This window comes from Pseudorasbora parva, chromosome 13 (genome assembly GCF_024679245.1).
Source record: "Pseudorasbora parva isolate DD20220531a chromosome 13, ASM2467924v1, whole genome shotgun sequence".
Classification (NCBI taxonomy): Eukaryota; Metazoa; Chordata; class Actinopteri; order Cypriniformes; family Gobionidae; genus Pseudorasbora; species Pseudorasbora parva.
In genome coordinates, this window is record NC_090184.1 from 19013279 (window position 1) to 19018582 (window position 5304).

Sequence of the window (5304 nt, forward strand, 5' to 3'; positions counted from 1 at the left end):
GCCGTTTTTTCATATAATAAAAAAAGAAAAAGAAAAGACGGTTGTTAACGGACACGCAAAGATTTGTAGGTTATCTCCAGCTGTGAAGGATACACCTCATGCATACCCCGAAATTCCAGTGAAAGAGGCACACATTCGAAGGTCGCATATGGAGTGTCCTACTCACTTTTTTTAAATGAGACGGCCTAATGAAGTAGATGCACCCTTCAAATGTGACCTCCGGAGGACGCAACCTTCCGAAATGAGACACAGCTATAACTTGGCGGATAGTAATTATCTAGATTTTTTTGAGCACAAAAACTATTCACGTCGTTTCGTAAAATTATTGTACAGCCACTGTAGTAGATGGATTTTGTAACAACGTCTTTAGTGCCTTCTATGTGTCTTGTGAGTGGGTCAGTGGAAATGTACTGAATGCCAATGGAGGCCTTTCTTGAAGCCTTTCTCAACCATCAGCTTTCAACCAAAATATCTTCATTTGTGTTCCGAAGATGAACGAAGGTGTTACGGGTTTCCAACGTCATGAGGGTGAGTAATAAAGGAAATAATTCTAATTTATGGGTGAACTAACCCTTTAAAGCATTTTTAAAGCATAATCAATATTAAAAACTTGATTTTCACTATGCAGAGGGGCTTTAAACACAATATTTCTGCTTTACTGTATTTTCCATCTAATAAATCAAGCCTTGATGAACATTAGAATCCTTTCAAAACATTAAAAAATCCTTCCGACCAATTTAAGAACAGTACCATATAGATTTTTATATAAAAGTGTATACATTTAATTTGACATGTTTTTATATTGTAGCCTTAGCATTACTCCATAATGCAGTAGCAGCCTGTAAAACATGCAAGTGAAGTGCCTCAGGCTTTGTCTGTGTGTGATTTGCATATATTTCCATGTTGACTTCCCTCAGCAGGGAAAAGACAGAATAAAAAATATTCAAGGAAGCATTCTTTTCCACAACAGCCCTGAAGCTACTCACTGACAGGAGCGTGGTCACCAGCGAATGCTCATAACTCACTGTGGAGTGGCTTTGTTTAGATTCTGAAGCACTCATTAATGTTCCGTCAAAGAGTTTTCACGAGCACATTCATACTTTGAATGAACTGAAAAGTAAGGAAATCCACTGATTGACACACAAAAGGCAACGTCCAAAAGCGCATAAGTGTCTGACAGTTGTATTGTCCCACAGCTGTAAGTTTGGCCTGAGGAGAGATGATTCAGTATTGTACTGTCACACAGGAAACCCTCTGGCTTACATGCTCTCAGCTCCAGGATGGAAAGCATAAAGGAATGAGAGTGAGAAAAATTTGGGTACCAGCAGGCAGAATCAGGACTAAAGCTCCCCTGTGGACTTCAAATGGAAGTGACTGGGCTTTAGGTTTGCACAGACGGCAGGCTCTAAGGGCTTGCTGACTGGCACTCAAGTTATGCTAGCTGCTTATGCCAAGCAATTACATACACGACAACGTTTATTCTTGTGCTCCGGAATAGCTAGAGCTCATGATGTTCTGTTTATCTTTCCGATCATGATGCCAAAGCTAATGCAATCACTCACATTGTTCATAGCCTCTGATGGGATCTCGCTGTGCATTTTCATGAGTCAGACGCATTCCTATTTTCAGGGCTTTGGACGTTAATTATAAAGTAATGCAGGGAGCCTTGCTGTGGAGGCATCATTGGTGAGCAGCTGAGCTAAACATTCCCTTTGACCATCCATCTGCACACTTCAGCGCTATTGAGTTGCCAAGAACCTGTGACAGGCGGTCAGCAATCCTCACAATCAATAATGTGAATGTAAGACTTTTTGAAGAGCCTGTATAGTCCTGTTGGACACCATTACAAATGCTTAGACACAATCTAATTAAAAATCTAATTTAAAACCAATTCAGATATGAGGTTTTCAATCAACAACCAAGTAAAAAATAATCACAAAGATGTTATATTATTGTCAGGGCCCCTGGGCAAATGTTTCTGGCCCCCAAAAATTAGGAAATGTGTTTCAGCTAATATTAGATGATAATTAAGAATAGAATATCATACAATACACTGATCAGATATAACATTTTATGACCACCTTGTGTTGGTCCCCCTTTTGCTGCCAAAACTCCACTAGGCCCCTGAAGGTGTGCTGTGGTAGCTGGTACCAAGATGTTAGCAGCAGATCCTTTAAGCCCTGTAAGTTGCAAGGTGGGACCTCTATGGATCGGACTTGATTGTTCAGCACATCCAACACATGCTCGGAAGAATTTAGATCTGGGGAATTTGAAGGCCAATTCAACACCTCCAACTCGTTGTGCTGATCAAATTCCTGAAAATGTTTTAAGGATTATCCTGGTGAAAGAGGCCACAGCCACCAGGCAATACCATTTCCATGAAACGGTTCATTGTTTGCAATTGCAATGCTTAGGTAGGTGGTACATGTCAAATTAACATTCACATGGATAGCAGGACCCAAGGTTTCCCAGTGGAACATTGCCCAAAGTATCACACTGCCTCTGTTGGCTTGCCTTTTTCCCATAGTGCATCCTGTTGCCATGTGTTCCCCAGGTTAGCGACTCACATGCACCCGGTCATCCACGTGAGATAGAAGAAGAAAAAAATCAGACCAGGCCACCTTCTTCCATTGCACTGTGGTCCAGTTCCGATGCTCACATGCTTTCGGTGTTGGAAAAGGGGCAGCATGGGCACCCTTACTCGTCTCTGACTGTGCAGCCCCATACGCAACAAACTGTAGTGCACTGTGTATTCTGACACCTTTCTATCAGAACCCGCATTAACTACTTGAGCAATCTGAGCTACAGTAGCTTGTCTGTTTGATCGGACCACACGGCCAGCCTTCGCTCCCCATGTGCCTGAATGAGCCTTGGCCACCCATTGCCCTGTCGCCGGTTCACAACTGTCCCTTCCTTGGACCACGTTAAAGTCAGTTTTGGGATATTCTAATGACAAAAAAGTGAAACTTAAATGAGCCTATTCAGAGATCAGTTATTAAATACTTAGAAATGACATGAATAATGGGGGAAAAAATGATTTTTTTTTAGCAAATGAGTTTATGTAAAACATCTGTTGTAGTTTGTACAAATGTTGCTTCATGTCTATTTGTTTAACCTTCATTAAACAAAAAACAAACAAATACAAACAAAACTATAAAAAGAAGCATGTTTAACCTGAAAATAGCAAACTTAAAAAATGTTTGCCAGTGTTTTAAGTTTGGGCTATCAATATTTTTTATGCTTACCAAGGGTGCATTTATTTGATCAAATATACAGTAAAATGTAATTAATTTGTGTGATGGTAATCAACCTGATATTTCAGCATCATTACTCCAGTCTTCAGGGTCACATTATCCTTCAGAAATCCTGCTTACTATTTTTCAGGATGTAAACATCTTTGCTGTCACTTTATATCTCTAATTCATTATTTCTGAATAAAAGTATTAATTTATTTTACAACAGTATTGTATATTTGCCATTTTAGACGGCCCTGTGCACAAATCAACTCATATTATACACAGCGGTCCCTAAAGTAGTTTTGCACACTATTACAAAATAACATTCACATTGTGTGTGTGTGTGTGTGTGTGTGTGTGTATATCAGTGGCGAGGCCAGAAATTTTTAACTGAGTGGACCTTGGTGGAATAGGGTGGACCTCAATTACTACTCTCAAATTACACAAATTTAACAATATGGGACAAAATCACTTGACAGTAAATATAAGCTATATATGATTTCTTTTTTGCCAACAAATTCATATATACAAAATTACTTTATAACAAGCAGCTACAAAGCCTATTGCAAGGAAGACAAATATAGATATTGTGCTGCTATATGACCACTGTATACAAGACATCAGTGTTCAGTAATTGGGTTAATTTTAAAATGGAATAACCAGTTCTTGTCACTTATGCAACTCAGTATTACTGTTATCAAACATGTATTTGCAGCTTAACCTGTGAGAATTTCGTCTTGTGTTATGCATCGTGGCCCGTGTTAAAAGTTTATCTCACTAGCAGACGTAAACTCATCTTCCCATCCCCTCAACAATACGTGATTGGCTAAACATTACTACTAAGCTTATTGATTGGCTGTTGCAATAAGGCAGTTATATGTAAATGTTTTCGCTCTACCGTAATTATTTTTTAATAGGGCTGTCAATCGATTAAAATATTTAATCGCTATTAACCGCATGATTGTCATGAGCTAACTCGCGATTAATCGCAATTTAATCGCACATTTTTAGCAATTGTAAATCTAAAATTACGTTTTTAATACTAATCTAATCAACATGAGTATGGACAAATATGCATGCTTTATGCAAATGTACATTTATTATTACTGAAACCATACTTATTCAATAATAATCAATACAGCATGAAGATTAGACGTATCAAAGGTCAGAGATGTTTATCTAAGAAATTGTTCATGTCTCTTAAGCCTAAACTTTAAAATTAAGAGTAAGTAGTGATTTCTCTCATTTTAAGAATATAAAGGGAGTTTTTACACTGGAAGTTTAATTCAGAGCAGGGCACAGTTCGTATGAAAAATTGGTAATGTGTACCAGTGAGCGCACCAGAACCACACCATACCTGGAGAAGGTCCATATTCAACGAGTAGGAATTTAGTGCGGCCCCTTTAAGAGACGCGCGCTCCCTATTGAACTGCCGGTATTTTGCGTGTGCGCACCGAACTTGGCTGCGATTTACGTGGACAGTGTGAAGAACATGGACTCGGGAGCGCGCTTGTTCAGGAAAGTAACCTGTGCATTCGTTTTAGCCGATTGTAATGTATTTAGTTCAATAAAACAGGTGTACTGTAATCGGTGATAATGATTTACCTCAGACATGAGCGAGAGTGAGCTGCAGTGCATCGCGCTCAGACTGCAGAGAATGCGCTCTGTGAAAAAACGCCCTTTTCTTTCTGGAGTCTAATAAAAGTTAAACAAAAAATGTGGTAGTTTATGTGGTAGCTTATGTTGGCAATAACTGCACTTTTGGTTTAGAATATTAATGTCAACCCTTTTCTTTCCCTATTAATGTTTGCTGCTGCATCCTTTGCGTCTGACTGCTCTCACTTTTTCCAACTACGGGCTGCGCCCTATGCCACGGATCAAACAGAAAATGCGCGCTGCGTTAATAAATTTAGTGCTGTTAAAATGAATTTGCGTTAACTCGTTATTAACATATTTGACAGCCCTATTTTTTTTTTAAAATTTTGTCTGTTATGATTGGGTGGGCCAGCCGTCAATCTGAGTGGGCCAGTGCCACCCTGGCCCTTATGTAGCCTCGCCCCTGGTGTAT